The sequence below is a fragment of the Passer domesticus genome, chromosome W (genome assembly GCF_036417665.1).
Source record: "Passer domesticus isolate bPasDom1 chromosome W, bPasDom1.hap1, whole genome shotgun sequence".
In the NCBI taxonomy this organism is placed as follows: domain Eukaryota; kingdom Metazoa; phylum Chordata; class Aves; order Passeriformes; family Passeridae; genus Passer; species Passer domesticus.
The window spans coordinates 23,108,536-23,127,751 of record NC_087511.1 but is presented as its reverse complement, the minus strand read 5'-3'; positions in this window follow the sequence as shown (position 1 = coordinate 23,127,751).

Below are 19,216 nucleotides of genomic sequence, written 5' to 3'. Positions count from 1 at the left end.
AAAACATTTTGCTGAGATGCAGAAGACAAGAAATGCAGAATACGGAGATACGGAGCTGTCCGAAATTAAGTGCCGCTGCCAGGCGTCTTTCGGCAGAAAGGGAGCTCCGGAGCGCACAGTGACCGGCACAGTGCTCTCTGCGCGAATAGGCGCTTGATCGCATCCGAGAGACGGAGAGCGCGGTACCTTCTAGGATGCAAAGAGTGAAGCCGCACAACACCCGGACTGTGTCCGCAGCTTTCTAACTGCTAGAAGTTCATGGCTTACCACTCGCCTGCCCCTTAAATTCGCATTAGCATTCGAATGCAAGGTATTCTTGGACAACTTTGCTGTGCTTGCTTCTAGTTCTGCCCCAGCCCACCATAGATAACCTTTCTCTTCCCTTTAGTTTCTGAGATGCCGAGAACTCGGGAATTTAGAACACAAGTCCAGGGACGTATACTATGCTGGCACAGTTTCTCCTTGCTAGACAGAGTGGAAAAACATTTTGCTGAGATGCAGAAGACAAGAAATGCAGAATACGGAGATACAGAGCTGTCCGAAATTAAGTGCCGCTGCCAGGCGTCTTTCGGCAGAAAGGGAGCTCCGGAGCGCACAGTGACCGGCACAGTGCTCTCTGCGCGAATATCCGCTTGATCGCATCCGAGAGACGGAGAGCGCGGTACCTTCTAGGATGCAAAGAGTGAAGCCGCACAACACCCGGACTGTGTCCGCAGCTTTCTAACTGCTAGAAGTTCATGGTTTACCACTCGCCTGCCCCTTAAATTCGCATTAGCATTCGAATGCAAGGTATTCTTGGACAACTTTGCTGTGCTTGCTGCTAGTTCTGCCCCAGCGCACCATAGATAACCTTTCTCTTCCCTTTAGTTTCTGAGATGCCGAGAACTCGGGAATTTACAACACAAGTCCAGGGACGTATACTATGCTGGCACAGTTTCTCCTTGCTAGACAGAGTGGAAAAACATTTTGCTGAGATGCAGAAGACAAGAAATGCAGAATACGGAGATACGGAGCTGTCCGAAATTAAGTGCCGCTGCCAGGCGTCTTTCGACAGAAAGGGAGCTCCGGAGCGCACAGTGACCGGCACAGTGCTCTCTGCGCGAATAGGCGCTTGATCGCATCCGAGAGACGGAGAGCGCGGTACCTTCTAGGATGCGAAGAGTGAAGCCGCAAAACACCCGGACTGTGTCCGCAGCTTTCTAACTGCTAGAAGTTCATGGCTTACCACTCGCCTGCCCCTTAAATTCGCATTAGCATTCGAATGCAAGGTATTCTTGGACAACTTTGCTGTGCTTGCTTCTAGTTCTGCCCCAGCGCACCATAGATAACCTTTCTCTTCCCTTTACTTTCTGAGATGCCGAGAACTCGGGAATTTAGAACACAAGTCCAGGGACGTATACTATGCTGGCACAGTTTCTCCTTGCTAGACAGAGTGGAAAAACATTTTGCTGAGATGCAGAAGACAAGAAATGCAGAATACGGAGATACGGAGCTGTCCGAAATTAAGTGACGCTGCCAGGCGTCTTTCGGCAGAAAGGGAGCTCCGGAGCGCACAGTGACCGGCACAGTGCTCTCTGCGCGAATAGGCGCCTGATCGCATCCGAGAAACGGAGAGCGCGGTACCTTCTAGGATGCGAAGAGTGAAGCCGCACAACACCCGGACTGTGTCCGCAGCTTTCTAACTGCTAGAAGTTCATGGCTTACCACTCGCCTGCCCCTTAAATTCGCATTAGCATTCGAATGCAAGGTATTCTTGGACAACTTTGCTGTGCTTGCTTCTAGTTCTGCCCCAGCGCACCATAGATAACCTTTCTCTTCCCTTTAGTTTCTGAGATGCCGAGAACTCGGGAATTTAGAACACAAGTCCGGGGACGTATACTATGCTGGCACAGTTTCTCCTTGCTAGACAGAGTGGAAAAACATTTTGCTGAGATGCAGAAGATAAGAAATGCAGAATACGGAGATACGGAGCTGTCCGAAATTAAGTGCCGCTGCCAGGCGTCTTTCGGCAGAAAGGGAGCTCCGGAGCGCACAGTGACCGGCACAGTGCTCTCTGCGCGAATAGCCGCTTGATCGCATCCGAGAGACGGAGAGCGCGGTACCTTCCAGGATGCAAAGAGTGAAGCCGCACAACACCGGGACTGTGTCCGCAGCTTTCTAACTGCTAGAAGTTCATGGCTTACCACTCGCCTGCCCCTTAAATTCGCATTAGCATTCGAATGCAAGGTATTCTTGGACAACTTTGCTGTGCTTGCTTCTAGTTCTGCCCCAGCGCACCATAGATAACCTTTCTCTTCCCTTTAGTTTCTGAGATGCCGAGAACTCGGGAATTTAGAACACAAGTCCGGGGACGTATACTATGCTGGCACAGTTTCTCCTTGCTAGACAGAGTGGAAAAACATTTTGCTGAGATGCAGAAGACAAGAAATGCAGAATACGGAGATACGGAGCTGTCCGAAATTAAGTGCCGCTGCCAGGCGTCTTTCGGCAGAAAGGGAGCTCCGGAGCGCACAGTGACCGGCACAGTGCTCTCTGCGCGAATAGGCGCTTGATCGCATCCGAGAGACGGAGAGCGCGGTACCTTCTAGGATGCAAAGAGTGAAGCCGCACAACACCCGGACTGTGTCCGCAGCTTTCTAACTGCTAGAAGTTCATGGCTTACCACTCGCCTGCCCCTTAAATTCGCATTAGCATTCGAATGCAAGGTATTCTTGGACAACTTTGCTGTGCTTGCTTCTAGTTCTGCCCCAGCGCACCATAGATAACCTTTCTCTTCCCTTTAGTTTCTGAGATGCCGAGAACTCGGGAATTTAGAACACAAGTCCAGGGACGTATACTATGCTGGCACAGTTTCTCCTTGCTAGACAGGGTGGAAAAACATTTTGCTGAGATGCAGAAGACAAGAAATGCGGAATACGGAGATACGGAGCTGTCCGAAATTAAGTGACGCTGCCAGGCGTCTTTCGGCAGAAAGGGAGCTCCGGAGCGCACAGTGACCGGCACAGTGCTCTCTGCGCGAATAGGCGCCTGATAGCATCCGAGAAACGGAGAGCGCGGTACCTTCTAGGATGCGAAGAGTGAAGCCGCAAAACACCCGGACTGTGTCCGCAGCTTTCTAACTGCTAGAAGTTCATGGCTTACCACTCGCCTGCCCCTTAAATTCGCATTAGCATTCGAATGCAAGGTATTCTTGGACAACTTTGCTGTGCTTGCTTCTAGTTCTGCCCCAGCGCACCATAGATAACCTTTCTCTTCCCTTTAGTTTCTGAGATGCCGAGAACTCGGGAATTTAGAACACAAGTCCGGGGACGTATACTATGCTGGCACAGTTTCTCCTTGCTAGACAGAGTGGAAAAACATTTTGCTGAGATGCAGAAGATAAGAAATGCAGAATACGGAGATACGGAGCTGTCCGAAATTAAGTGCCGCTGCCAGGCATCTTTCGGCAGAAAGGGAGCTCCGGAGCGCACAGTGACCGGCACAGTGCTCTCTGCGCGAATAGCCGCTTGATCGCATCCAAGAGACGGAGAGCGCGGTACCTTCTAGGATGCGAAGAGTGAAGCCGCACAACACCCGGACTGTGTCCGCAGCTTTCTAACTGCTAGAAGTTCATGGCTTACCACTCGCCTGCCCCTTAAATTCGCATTAGCATTCGAATGCAAGGTATTCTTGGACAACTTTGCTGTGCTTGCTTCTAGTTCTGCCCCAGCCCACCATAGATAACCTTTCTCTTCCCTTTAGTTTCTGAGATGCCGAGAACTCGGGAATTTAGAACACAAGTCCAGGGACGTATACTATGCTGGCACAGTTTCTCCTTGCTAGACAGAGTGGAAAAACATTTTGCTGAGATGCAGAAGACAAGAAATGCAGAATACGGAGATACGGAGCTGTCCGAAATTAAGTGCCGCTGCCAGGCGTCTTTCGGCAGAAAGGGAGCTCCGGAGCGCACAGTGACCGGCACAGTGCTCTCTGCGCGAATAGCCGCTTGATCGCATCCGAGAGACGGAGAGCGCGGTACCTTCCAGGATGCAAAGAGTGAAGCCGCACAACACCGGGACTGTGTCCGCAGCTTTCTAACTGCTAGAAGTTCATGGCTTACCACTCGCCTGCCCCTTAAATTCGCATTAGCATTCGAATGCAAGGTATTCTTGGACAACTTTGCTGTGCTTGCTTCTAGTTCTGCCCCAGCGCACCATAGATAACCTTTCTCTTCCCTTTAGTTTCTGAGATGCCGAGAACTCGGGAATTTAGAACACAAGTCCGGGGACGTATACTATGCTGGCACAGTTTCTCCTTGCTAGACAGAGTGGAAAAACATTTTGCTGAGATGCAGAAGACAAGAAATGCAGAATACGGAGATACGGAGCTGTCCGAAATTAAGTGCCGCTGCCAGGCGTCTTTCGGCAGAAAGGGAGCTCCGGAGCGCACAGTGACCGGCACAGTGCTCTCTGCGCGAATAGGCGCTTGATCGCATCCGAGAGACGGAGAGCGCGGTACCTTCTAGGATGCAAAGAGTGAAGCCGCACAACACCCGGACTGTGTCCGCAGCTTTCTAACTGCTAGAAGTTCATGGCTTACCACTCGCCTGCCCCTTAAATTCGCATTAGCATTCGAATGCAAGGTATTCTTGGACAACTTTGCTGTGCTTGCTTCTAGTTCTGCCCCAGCGCACCATAGATAACCTTTCTCTTCCCTTTAGTTTCTGAGATGCCGAGAACTCGGGAATTTAGAACACAAGTCCAGGGACGTATACTATGCTGGCACAGTTTCTCCTTGCTAGACAGGGTGGAAAAACATTTTGCTGAGATGCAGAAGACAAGAAATGCAGAATACGGAGATACGGAGCTGTCCGAAATTAAGTGACGCTGCCAGGCGTCTTTCGGCAGAAAGGGAGCTCCGGAGCGCACAGTGACCGGCACAGTGCTCTCTGCGCGAATAGGCGCCTGATAGCATCCGAGAAACGGAGAGCGCGGTACCTTCTAGGATGCGAAGAGTGAAGCCGCAAAACACCCGGACTGTGTCCGCAGCTTTCTAACTGCTAGAAGTTCATGGCTTACCACTCGCCTGCCCCTTAAATTCGCATTAGCATTCGAATGCAAGGTATTCTTGGACAACTTTGCTGTGCTTGCTTCTAGTTCTGCCCCAGCGCACCATAGATAACCTTTCTCTTCCCTTTAGTTTCTGAGATGCCGAGAACTCGGGAATTTAGAACACAAGTCCGGGGACGTATACTATGCTGGCACAGTTTCTCCTTGCTAGACAGAGTGGAAAAACATTTTGCTGAGATGCAGAAGATAAGAAATGCAGAATACGGAGATACGGAGCTGTCCGAAATTAAGTGCCGCTGCCAGGCATCTTTCGGCAGAAAGGGAGCTCCGGAGCGCACAGTGACCGGCACAGTGCTCTCTGCGCGAATAGCCGCTTGATCGCATCCAAGAGACGGAGAGCGCGGTACCTTCTAGGATGCAAAGAGTGAAGCCGCACAACACCCGGACTGTGTCCGCAGCTTTCTAACTGCTAGAAGTTCATGGCTTACCACTCGCCTGCCCCTTAAATTCGCATTAGCATTCGAATGCAAGGTATTCTTGGACAACTTTGCTGTGCTTGCTTCTAGTTCTGCCCCAGCCCACCATAGATAACCTTTCTCTTCCCTTTAGTTTCTGAGATGCCGAGAACTCGGGAATTTAGAACACAAGTCCAGGGACGTATACTATGCTGGCACAGTTTCTCCTTGCTAGACAGAGTGGAAAAACATTTTGCTGAGATGCAGAAGACAAGAAATGCAGAATACGGAGATACAGAGCTGTCCGAAATTAAGTGCCGCTGCCAGGCGTCTTTCGGCAGAAAGGGAGCTCCGGAGCGCACAGTGACCGGCACAGTGCTCTCTGCGCGAATAGCCGCTTGATCGCATCCGAGAGACGGAGAGCGCGGTACCTTCTAGGATGCAAAGAGTGAAGCCGCACAACACCCGGACTGTGTCCGCAGCTTTCTAACTGCTAGAAGTTCATGGCTTACCACTCGCCTGCCCCTTAAATTCGCATTAGCATTCAAATGCAAGGTATTCTTGGACAACTTTGCTGTGCTTGCTGCTAGTTCTGCCCCAGCGCACCATAGATAACCTTTCTCTTCCCTTTAGTTTCTGAGATGCCGAGAACTCGGGAATTTAGAACACAAGTCCGGGGACGTATACTATGCTGGCACAGTTTCTCCTTGCTAGACAGAGTGGAAAAACATTTTGCTGAGATGCAGAAGATAAGAAATGCAGAATACGGAGATACGGAGCTGTCCGAAATTAAGTGCCGCTGCCAGGCGTCTTTCGGCAGAAAGGGAGCTCCGGAGCGCACAGTGACCGGCACAGTGCTCTCTGCGCGAATAGCCGCTTGATCGCATCCGAGAGACGGAGAGCGCGGTACCTTCTAGGATGCAAAGAGTGAAGCCGCACAACACCCGGACTGTGTCCGCAGCTTTCTAACTGCTAGAAGTTCATGGCTTACCACTCGCCTGCCCCTTAAATTCGCATTAGCATTCGAATGCAAGGTATTCTTGGACAACTTTGCTGTGCTTGCTTCTAGTTCTGCCCCAGCCCACCATAGATAACCTTTCTCTTCCCTTTAGTTTCTGAGATGCCGAGAACTCGGGAATTTAGAACACAAGTCCAGGGACGTATACTATGCTGGCACAGTTTCTCCTTGCTAGACAGAGTGGAAAAACATTTTGCTGAGATGCAGAAGACAAGAAATGCAGAATACGGAGATACGGAGCTGTCCGAAATTAAGTGACGCTGCCAGGCGTCTTTCGGCAGAAAGGGAGCTCCGGAGCGCACAGTGACCGGCACAGTGCTCTCTGCGCGAATAGGCGCCTGATCGCATCCGAGAAACGGAGAGCGCGGTACCTTCTAGGATGCGAAGAGTGAAGCCGCACAACACCCAGACTGTGTCCGCAGCTTTCTAACTGCTAGAAGTTCATGGCTTACCACTCGCCTGCCCCTTAAATTCGCATTAGCATTCGAATGCAAGGTATTCTTGGACAACTTTGCTGTGCTTGCTTCTAGTTCTGCCCCAGCGCACCATAGATAACCTTTCTCTTCCCTTTAGTTTCTGAGATGCCGAGAACTCGGGAATTTAGAACACAAGTCCGGGGACGTATACTATGCTGGCACAGTTTCTCCTTGCTAGACAGAGTGGAAAAACATTTTGCTGAGATGCAGAAGATAAGAAATGCAGAATACGGAGATACGGAGCTGTCCGAAATTAAGTGCCGCTGCCAGGCGTCTTTCGGCAGAAAGGGAGCTCCGGAGCGCACAGTGACCGGCACAGTGCTCTCTGCGCGAATAGCCGCTTGATCGCATCCAAGAGACGGAGAGCGCGGTACCTTCCAGGATGCAAAGAGTGAAGCCGCACAACACCCGGACTGTGTCCGCAGCTTTCTAACTGCTAGAAGTTCATGGCTTACCACTCGCCTGCCCCTTAAATTCGCATTAGCATTCGAATGCAAGGTATTCTTGGACAACTTTGCTGTGCTTGCTTCTAGTTCTGCCCCAGCCCACCATAGATAACCTTTCTCTTCCCTTTAGTTTCTGAGATGCCGAGAACTCGGGAATTTAGAACACAAGTCCAGGGACGTATACTATGCTGGCACAGTTTCTCCTTGCTAGACAGAGTGGAAAAACATTTTGCTGAGATGCAGAAGACAAGAAATGCAGAATACGGAGATACGGAGCTGTCCGAAATTAAGTGCCGCTGCCAGGCGTCTTTCGGCAGAAAGGGAGCTCCGGAGCGCACAGTGACCGGCACAGTGCTCTCTGCGCGAATAGGCGCTTGATCGCATCCGAGAGACGGAGAGCGCGGTACCTTCTAGGATGCAAAGAGTGAAGCCGCACAACACCCGGACTGTGTCCGCAGCTTTCTAACTGCTAGAAGTTCATGGCTTACCACTCGCCTGCCCCTTAAATTCGCATTAGCATTCGAATGCAAGGTATTCTTGGACAACTTTGCTGTGCTTGCTTCTAGTTCTGCCCCAGCGCACCATAGATAACCTTTCTCTTCCCTTTAGTTTCTGAGATGCCGAGAACTCGGGAATTTAGAACACAAGTCCAGGGACGTATACTATGCTGGCACAGTTTCTCCTTGCTAGACAGAGTGGAAAAACATTTTGCTGAGATGCAGAAGACAAGAAATGCAGAATACGGAGATACGGAGCTGTCCGAAATTAAGTGCCGCTGCCAGGCGTCTTTCGGCAGAAAGGGAGCTCCGGAGCGCACAGTGACCGGCACAGTGCTCTCTGCGCGAATAGGCGCTTGATCGCATCCGAGAGACGGAGAGCGCGGTACCTTCTAGGATGCAAAGAGTGAAGCCGCACAACACCCGGACTGTGTCCGCAGCTTTCTAACTGCTAGAAGTTCATGGCTTACCACTCGCCTGCCCCTTAAATTCGCATTAGCATTCGAATGCAAGGTATTCTTGGACAACTTTGCTGTGCTTGCTTCTAGTTCTGCCCCAGCGCACCATAGATAACCTTTCTCTTCCCTTTAGTTTCTGAGATGCCGAGAACTCGGGAATTTAGAACACAAGTCCAGGGACGTATACTATGCTGGCACAGTTTCTCCTTGCTAGACAGGGTGGAAAAACATTTTGCTGAGATGCAGAAGACAAGAAATGCAGAATACGGAGATACGGAGCTGTCCGAAATTAAGTGACGCTGCCAGGCGTCTTTCGGCAGAAAGGGAGCTCCGGAGCGCACAGTGACCGGCACAGTGCTCTCTGCGCGAATAGGCGCCTGATCGCATCCGAGAAACGGAGAGCGCGGTACCTTCTAGGATGCGAAGAGTGAAGCCGCACAACACCCGGACTGTGTCCGCAGCTTTCTAACTGCTAGAAGTTCATGGCTTACCACTCGCCTGCCCCTTAAATTCGCATTAGCATTCAAATGCAAGGTATTCTTGGACAACTTTGCTGTGCTTGCTTCTAGTTCTGCCCCAGCGCACCATAGATAACCTTTCTCTTCCCTTTAGTTTCTGAGATGCCGAGAACTCGGGAATTTAGAACACAAGTCCGGGGACGTATACTATGCTGGCACAGTTTCTCCTTGCTAGACAGAGTGGAAAAACATTTTGCTGAGATGCAGAAGATAAGAAATGCAGAATACGGAGATACGGAGCTGTCCGAAATTAAGTGCCGCTGCCAGGCGTCTTTCGGCAGAAAGGGAGCTCCGGAGCGCACAGTGACCGGCACAGTGCTCTCTGCGCGAATAGCCGCTTGATCGCATCCGAGAGACGGAGAGCGCGGTACCTTCTAGGATGCAAAGAGTGAAGCCGCACAACACCCGGACTGTGTCCGCAGCTTTCTAACTGCTAGAAGTTCATGGCTTACCACTCGCCTGCCCCTTAAATTCGCATTAGCATTCGAATGCAAGGTATTCTTGGACAACTTTGCTGTGCTTGCTTCTAGTTCTGCCCCAGCCCACCATAGATAACCTTTCTCTTCCCTTTAGTTTCTGAGATGCCGAGAACTCGGGAATTTAGAACACAAGTCCAGGGACGTATACTATGCTGGCACAGTTTCTCCTTGCTAGACAGAGTGGAAAAACATTTTGCTGAGATGCAGAAGACAAGAAATGCAGAATACGGAGATACGGAGCTGTCCGAAATTAAGTGCCGCTGCCAGGCGTCTTTCGGCAGAAAGGGAGCTCCGGAGCGCACAGTGACCGGCACAGTGCTCTCTGCGCGAATAGCCGCTTGATCGCATCCGAGAGACGGAGAGCGCGGTACCTTCTAGGATGCAAAGAGTGAAGCCGCACAACACCCGGACTGTGTCCGCAGCTTTCTAACTGCTAGAAGTTCATGGCTTACCACTCGCCTGCCCCTTAAATTCGCATTAGCATTCAAATGCAAGGTATTCTTGGACAACTTTGCTGTGCTTGCTGCTAGTTCTGCCCCAGCGCACCATAGATAACCTTTCTCTTCCCTTTAGTTTCTGAGATGCCGAGAACTCGGGAATTTAGAACACAAGTCCAGGGACGTATACTATGCTGGCACAGTTTCTCCTTGCTAGACAGAGTGGAAAAGCATTTTGCTGAGATGCAGAAGACAAGAAATGCAGAATACGGAGATACGGAGCTGTCCGAAATTAAGTGCCGCTGCCAGGCGTCTTTCGGCAGAAAGGGAGCTCCGGAGCGCACAGTGACCGGCACAGTGCTCTCTGCGCGAATAGGCGCCTGATCGCATCCGAGAGACGGAGAGCGCGGTACCTTCTAGGATGCGAAGAGTGAAGCCGCACAACACCCGGACTGTGTCCGCAGCTTTCTGACTGCTAGAAGTTCATGGCTTACCACTCGCCTGCCCCTTAAATTCGCATTAGCATTCGAATGCAAGGTATTCTTGGACAACTTTGCTGTGCTTGCTTCTAGTTCTGCCCCAGCGCACCATAGATAACCTTTCTCTTCCCTTTAGTTTCTGAGATGCCGAGAACTCGGGAATTTAGAACACAAGTCCAGGGACGTATACTATGCTGGCACAGTTTCTCCTTGCTAGACAGAGTGGAAAAACATTTTGCTGAGATGCAGAAGACAAGAAATGCAGAATACGGAGATACGGAGCTGTCCGAAATTAAGTGCCGCTGCCAGGCGTCTTTCGGCAGAAAGGGAGCTCCAGATCGCACAGTGACCGGCACAGTGCTCTCTGCGCGAATAGGCGCCTGATCGCATCCGAGACACGGAGGGCGCGGTACCTTCTAGGATGCGAAGAGTGAAGCCGCACAACACCCGGACTGTGTCCGCAGCTTTCTAACTGCTAGAAGTTCATGGTTTACCACTCGCCTGCCCCTTAAATTCGCATTAGCATTCGAATGCAAGGTATTCTTGGACAACTTTGCTGTGCTTGCTTCTAGTTCTGCCCCAGCGCACCATAGATAACCTTTCTCTTCCCTTTAGTTTCTGAGATGCCGAGAACTCGGGAATTTAGAACACAAGTCCAGGGACGTATACTATGCTGGCACAGTTTCTCCTTGCTAGACAGAGTGGAAAAACATTTTGCTGAGATGCAGAAGACAAGAAATGCAGAATACGGAGATACGGAGCTGTCCGAAATTAAGTGCCGCTGCCTGGCGTCTTTCGGCAGAAAGGGAGCTCCGGAGCGCACAGTGACCGGCACAGTGCTCTCTGCGCGAATAGGCGCCTGATCGCATCCGAGAAACGGAGAGCGCGGTACCTTCTAGGATGCGAAGAGTGAAGCCGCACAACACCCGGACTGTGTCCGCAGCTTTCTAACTGCTAGAAGTTCATGGCTTACCACTCGCCTGCCCCTTAAATTCGCATTAGCATTCGAATGCAAGGTATTCTTGGACAACTTTGCTGTGCTTGCTGCTAGTTCTGCCCCAGCGCACCATAGATAACCTTTCTCTTCCCTTTAGTTTCTGAGATGCCGAGAACTCGGGAATTTAGAACACAAGTCCGGGGACGTATACTATGCTGGCACAGTTTCTCCTTGCTAGACAGAGTGGAAAAACATTTTGCTGAGATGCAGAAGATAAGAAATGCAGAATACGGAGATACGGAGCTGTCCGAAATTAAGTGCCGCTGCCAGGCGTCTTTCGGCAGAAAGGGAGCTCCGGAGCGCACAGTGACCGGCACAGTGCTCTCTGCGCGAATAGCCGCTTGATCGCATCCGAGAGACGGAGAGCGCGGTACCTTCTAGGATGCAAAGAGTGAAGCCGCACAACACCCGGACTGTGTCCGCAGCTTTCTAACTGCTAGAAGTTCATGGCTTACCACTCGCCTGCCCCTTAAATTCGCATTAGCATTCGAATGCAAGGTATTCTTGGACAACTTTGCTGTGCTTGCTTCTAGTTCTGCCCCAGCCCACCATAGATAACCTTTCTCTTCCCTTTAGTTTCTGAGATGCCGAGAACTCGGGAATTTAGAACACAAGTCCAGGGACGTATACTATGCTGGCACAGTTTCTCCTTGCTAGACAGAGTGGAAAAACATTTTGCTGAGATGCAGAAGACAAGAAATGCAGAATACGGAGATACAGAGCTGTCCGAAATTAAGTGCCGCTGCCAGGCGTCTTTCGGCAGAAAGGGAGCTCCGGAGCGCACAGTGACCGGCACAGTGCTCTCTGCGCGAATAGCCGCTTGATCGCATCCGAGAGACGGAGAGCGCGGTACCTTCTAGGATGCAAAGAGTGAAGCCGCACAACACCCGGACTGTGTCCGCAGCTTTCTAACTGCTAGAAGTTCATGGCTTACCACTCGCCTGCCCCTTAAATTCGCATTAGCATTCGAATGCAAGGTATTCTTGGACAACTTTGCTGTGCTTGCTGCTAGTTCTGCCCCAGCCCACCATAGATAACCTTTCTCTTCCCTTTAGTTTCTGAGATGCCGAGAACTCGGGAATTTAGAACACAAGTCCAGGGACGTATACTATGCTGGCACAGTTTCTCCTTGCTAGACAGAGTGGAAAAACATTTTGCTGAGATGCAGAAGATAAGAAATGCAGAATACGGAGATACGGAGCTGTCCGAAATTAAGTGCCGCTGCCAGGCGTCTTTCGGCAGAAAGGGAGCTCCGGAGCGCACAGTGACCGGCACAGTGCTCTCTGCGCGAATAGCCGCTTGATCGCATCCAAGAGACGGAGAGCGCGGTACCTTCCAGGATGCAAAGAGTGAAGCCGCACAACACCCGGACTGTGTCCGCAGCTTTCTAACTGCTAGAAGTTCATGGCTTACCACTCGCCTGCCCCTTAAATTCGCATTAGCATTCGAATGCAAGGTATTCTTGGACAACTTTGCTGTGCTTGCTTCTAGTTCTGCCCCAGCCCACCATAGATAACCTTTCTCTTCCCTTTAGTTTCTGAGATGCCGAGAACTCGGGAATTTAGAACACAAGTCCAGGGACGTATACTATGCTGGCACAGTTTCTCCTTGCTAGACAGAGTGGAAAAACATTTTGCTGAGATGCAGAAGACAAGAAATGCAGAATACGGAGATACGGAGCTGTCCGAAATTAAGTGCCGCTGCCAGGCGTCTTTCGGCAGAAAGGGAGCTCCGGAGCGCACAGTGACCGGCACAGTGCTCTCTGCGCGAATAGGCGCTTGATCGCATCCGAGAGACGGAGAGCGCGGTACCTTCTAGGATGCAAAGAGTGAAGCCGCACAACACCCGGACTGTGTCCGCAGCTTTCTAACTGCTAGAAGTTCATGGCTTACCACTCGCCTGCCCCTTAAATTCGCATTAGCATTCGAATGCAAGGTATTCTTGGACAACTTTGCTGTGCTTGCTGCTAGTTCTGCCCCAGCGCACCATAGATAACCTTTCTCTTCCCTTTAGTTTCTGAGATGCCGAGAACTCGGGAATTTAGAACACAAGTCCGGGGACGTATACTATGCTGGCACAGTTTCTCCTTGCTAGACAGAGTGGAAAAACATTTTGCTGAGATGCAGAAGATAAGAAATGCAGAATACGGAGATACGGAGCTGTCCGAAATTAAGTGCCGCTGCCAGGCGTCTTTCGGCAGAAAGGGAGCTCCGGAGCGCACAGTGACCGGCACAGTGCTCTCTGCGCGAATAGCCGCTTGATCGCATCCGAGAGACGGAGAGCGCGGTACCTTCTAGGATGCAAAGAGTGAAGCCGCACAACACCCGGACTGTGTCCGCAGCTTTCTAACTGCTAGAAGTTCATGGCTTACCACTCGCCTGCCCCTTAAATTCGCATTAGCATTCGAATGCAAGGTATTCTTGGACAACTTTGCTGTGCTTGCTTCTAGTTCTGCCCCAGCCCACCATAGATAACCTTTCTCTTCCCTTTAGTTTCTGAGATGCCGAGAACTCGGGAATTTAGAACACAAGTCCAGGGACGTATACTATGCTGGCACAGTTTCTCCTTGCTAGACAGAGTGGAAAAGCATTTTGCTGAGATGCAGAAGACAAGAAATGCAGAATACGGAGATACGGAGCTGTCCGAAATTAAGTGCCGCTGCCAGGCGTCTTTCGGCAGAAAGGGAGCTCCGGAGCGCACAGTGACCGGCACAGTGCTCTCTGCGCGAATAGGCGCCTGATCGCATCCGAGAGACGGAGGGCGCGGTACCTTCTAGGATGCGAAGAGTGAAGCCGCACAACACCCGGACTGTGTCCGCAGCTTTCTAACTGCTAGAAGTTCATGGTTTACCACTCGCCTGCCCCTTAAATTCGCATTAGCATTCGAATGCAAGGTATTCTTGGACAACTTTGCTGTGCTTGCTGCTAGTTCTGCCCCAGCGCACCATAGATAACCTTTCTCTTCCCTTTAGTTTCTGAGATGCCGAGAACTCGGGAATTTAGAACACAAGTCCAGGGACGTATACTATGCTGGCACAGTTTCTCCTTGCTAGACAGAGTGGAAAAACATTTTGCTGAGATGCAGAAGACAAGAAATGCAGAATACGGAGATACGGAGCTGTCCGAAATTAAGTGACGCTGCCAGGCGTCTTTCGGCAGAAAGGGAGCTCCGGAGCGCACAGTGACCGGCACAGTGCTCTCTGCGCGAATAGGCGCCTGATCGCATTCGAGAAACGGAGAGCGCGGTACCTTCTAGGATGCGAAGAGTGAAGCCGCACAACACCCGGACTGTGTCCGCAGCTTTCTAACTGCTAGAAGTTCATGGCTTACCACTCGCCTGCCCCTTAAATTTGCATTAGCATTCGAATGCAAGGTGTTCTTGGACAACTTTGCTGTGCTTGCTTCTAGTTCTGCCCCAGCGCACCATAGATAACCTTTCTCTTCCCTTTAGTTTCTGAGATGCCGAGAACTCGGGAATTTAGAACACAAGTCCGGGGACGTATACTATGCTGGCACAGTTTCTCCTTGCTAGACAGAGTGGAAAAACATTTTGCTGAGATGCAGAAGATAAGAAATGCAGAATACGGAGATACGGAGCTGTCCGAAATTAAGTGCCGCTGCCAGGCGTCTTTCGGCAGAAAGGGAGCTCCGGAGCGCACAGTGACCGGCACAGTGCTCTCTGCGCGAATAGCCGCTTGATCGCATCCGAGAGACGGAGAGCGCGGTACCTTCTAGGATGCAAAGAGTGAAGCCGCACAACACCCGGACTGTGTCCGCAGCTTTCTAACTGCTAGAAGTTCATGGCTTACCACTCGCCTGCCCCTTAAATTCGCATTAGCATTCGAATGCAAGGTATTCTTGGACAACTTTGCTGTGCTTGCTTCTAGTTCTGCCCCAGCCCACCATAGATAACCTTTCTCTTCCCTTTAGTTTCTGAGATGCCGAGAACTCGGGAATTTAGAACACAAGTCCAGGGACGTATACTATGCTGGCACAGTTTCTCCTTGCTAGACAGAGTGGAAAAACATTTTGCTGAGATGCAGAAGACAAGAAATGCAGAATACGGAGATACAGAGCTGTCCGAAATTAAGTGCCGCTGCCAGGCGTCTTTCGGCAGAAAGGGAGCTCCGGAGCGCACAGTGACCGGCACAGTGCTCTCTGCGCGAATAGGCGCCTGATCGCATCCGAGAGACGGAGAGCGCGGTACCTTCTAGGATGCAAAGAGTGAAGCCGCAAAACACCCGGACTGTGTCCGCAGCTTTCTAACTGCTAGAAGTTCATGGTTTACCACTCGCCTGCCCCTTAAATTCGCATTAGCATTCGAATGCAAGGTATTCTTGGACAACTTTGCTGTGCTTGCTGCTAGTTCTGCCCCAGCGCACCATAGATAACCTTTCTCTTCCCTTTAGTTTCTGAGATGCCGAGAACTCGGGAATTTAGAACACAAGTCCAGGGACGTATACTATGCTGGCACAGTTTCTCCTTGCTAGACAGAGTGGAAAAACATTTTGCTGAGATGCAGAAGACAAGAAATGCAGAATACGGAGATACGGAGCTGTCGGAAATTAAGTGCCGCTGCCAGGCGTCTTTCGTCAGAAATAGAGCTCCGGAGCGCACAGTGACCGGCACAGTGCTCTCTGCGCGAATAGGCGCTTGATCGCATCCGAGAGACGGAGAGCGCGGTACCTTCTAGGATGCGAAGAGTGAAGCCGCAAAACACCCGGACTGTGTCCGCAGCTTTCTCACTGCTAGAAGTTCATGGCTTACCACTCGCCTGCCCCTTAAATTCGCATTAGCATTCGAATGCAAGGTATTCTTGGACAACTTTGCTGTGCTTGCTTCTAGTTCTGCCCCAGCGCACCATAGATAACCTTTCTCTTCCCTTTAGTTTCTGAGATGCCGAGAACTCGGGAATTTAGAACACAAGTCCGGGGACGTATACTATGCTGGCACAGTTTCTCCTTGCTAGACAGAGTGGAAAAACATTTTGCTGAGATGCAGAAGATAAGAAATGCAGAATACGGAGATACGGAGCTGTCCGAAATTAAGTGCCGCTGCCAGGCGTCTTTCGGCAGAAAGGGAGCTCCGGAGCGCACAGTGACCGGCACAGTGCTCTCTGCGCGAATAGGCGCTTGATCGCATCCGAGAGACGGAGAGCGCGGTACCTTCTAGGATGCAAAGAGTGAAGCCGCACAACACCCGGACTGTGTCCGCAGCTTTCTAACTGCTAGAAGTTCATGGCTTACCACTCGCCTGCCCCTTAAATTCGCATTAGCATTCGAATGCAAGGTATTCTTGGACAACTTTGCTGTGCTTGCTTCTAGTTCTGCCCCAGCGCACCATAGATAACCTTTCTCTTCCCTTTAGTTTCTGAGATGCCGAGAACTCGGGAATTTAGAACACAAGTCCGGGGACGTATACTATGCTGGCACAGTTTCTCCTTGCTAGACAGAGTGGAAAAACATTTTGCTGATATGCAGAAGATAAGAAATGCAGAATACGGAGATACGGAGCTGTCCGAAATTAAGTGCCGCTGCCAGGCGTCTTTCGGCAGAAAGGGAGCTCCGGAGCGCACAGTGACCGGCACAGTGCTCTCTGCGCGAATAGCCGCTTGATCGCATCCAAGAGACGGAGAGCGCGGCACCTTCTAGGATGCAAAGAGTGAAGACGCACAACACCCGGACTGTGTCCGCAGCTTTCTAACTGCTAGAAGTTCATGGCTTACCACTCGCCTGCCCCTTAAATTGGCATTAGCATTCGAATGCAAGGTATTCTTGGACAACTTTGCTGTGCTTGCTTCTAGTTCTGCCCCAGCCCACCATAGATAACCTTTCTCTTCCCTTTAGTTTCTGAGATGCCGAGAACTCGGGAATTTAGAACACAAGTCCAGGGACGTATACTATGCTGGCACAGTTTCTCCTTGCTAGACAGAGTGGAAAAACATTTTGCTGAGATGCAGAAGACAAGAAATGCAGAATACGGAGATACGGAGCTGTCCGAAATTAAGTGCCGCTGCCAGGCGTCTTTCGGCAGAAAGGGAGCTCCGGAGCGCACAGTGACCGGCACAGTGCTCTCTGCGCGAATAGCCGCTTGATCGCATCCGAGAGACGGAGAGCGCGGTACCTTCTAGGATGCAAAGAGTGAAGCCGCACAACACCCGGACTGTGTCCGCAGCTTTCTAACTGCTAGAAGTTCAGGGCTTACCACTCGCCTGCCCCTTAAATTCGCATTAGCATTCAAATGCAAGGTATTCTTGGACAACTTTGCTGTGCTTGCTGCTAGTTCTGCCCCAGCCCACCATAGATAACCTTTCTCTTCCCTTTAGTTTCTGAGATGCCGAGAACTCGGGAATTTAGAACACAAGTCCAGGGACGTATACTATGCTGGCACAGTTTCTCCTTGCTAGACAGAGTGGAAAAGCATTTTGCTGAGATGCAGAAGACAAGAAATGCAGAATACGGAGATACGGAGCTGTCCGAAATTAAGTGCCGCTGCCAGGCGTCTTTCGGCAGAAAGGGAGCTCCGGAGCGCACAGTGACCGGCACAGTGCTCTCTGCGCGAATAGGCGCCTGATCGCATCCGAGAGACGGAGAGCGCGGTACCTTCTAGGATGCGAAGAGTGAAGCCGCACAACACCCGGACTGTGTCCGCAGCTTTCTGACTGCTAGAAGTTCATGGCTTACCACTCGCCTGCCCCTTAAATTCGCATTAGCATTCGAATGCAAGGTATTCTTGGACAACTTTGCTGTGCTTGCTTCTAGTTCTGCCCCAGCGCACCATAGATAACCTTTCTCTTCCCTTTAGTTTCTGAGATGCCGAGAACTCGGGAATTTAGAACACAAGTCCAGGGACGTATACTATGCTGGCACAGTTTCTCCTTGCTAGACAGAGTGGAAAAACATTTTGCTGAGATGCAGAAGACAAGAAATGCAGAATACGGAGATACGGATCTGTCCGAAATTAAGTGCCGCTGCCAGGCGTCTTTCGACAGAAAGGGAGCTCCCGAGCGCACAGTGACCGGCACAGTGCTCTCTGCGCGAATAGGCGCTTGATCGCATCCGAGAGACGGAGAGCGCGGTACCTTCTAGGATGCGAAGAGTGAAGCCGCAAAACACCCGGACTGTGTCCGCAGCTTTCTAACTGCTAGAAGTTCATGGCTTACCACTCGCCTGCCCCTTAAATTCGCATTAGCATTCGAATGCAAGGTATTCTTGGACAACTTTGCTGTGCTTGCTTCTAGTTCTGCCCCAGCGCACCATAGATAACCTTTCTCTTCCCTTTAGTTTCTGAGATGCCGAGAACTCGGGAATTTAGAACACAAGTCCGGGGACGTATACTATGCTGGCACAGTTTCTCCTTGCTAGACAGAGTGGAAAAACATTTTGCTGAGATGCAGAAGACAAGAAATGCAGAATACGGAGATACGGAGCTGTCCGAAATTAAGTGCCGCTGCCAGGCGTCTTTCGGCAGAAAGGGAGCTCCGGAGCGCACAGTGACCGGCACAGTGCTCTCTGCGCGAATAGCCGCTTGATCGCATCCGAGAGACGGAGAGCGCGGTACCTTCTAGGATGCAAAGAGTGAAGCCGCACAACACCCGGACTGTGTCCGCAGCTTTCTAACTGCTAGAAGTTCAGGGCTTACCACTCGCCTGCCCCTTAAATTCGCATTAGCATTCAAATGCAAGGTATTCTTGGACAACTTTGCTGTGCTTGCTGCTAGTTCTGCCCCAGCCCACCATAGATAACCTTTCTCTTCCCTTTAGTTTCTGAGATGCCGAGAACTCGGGAATTTAGAACACAAGTCCAGGGACGTATACTATGCTGGCACAGTTTCTCCTTGCTAGACAGAGTGGAAAAGCATTTTGCTGAGATGCAGAAGACAAGAAATGCAGAATACGGAGATACGGAGC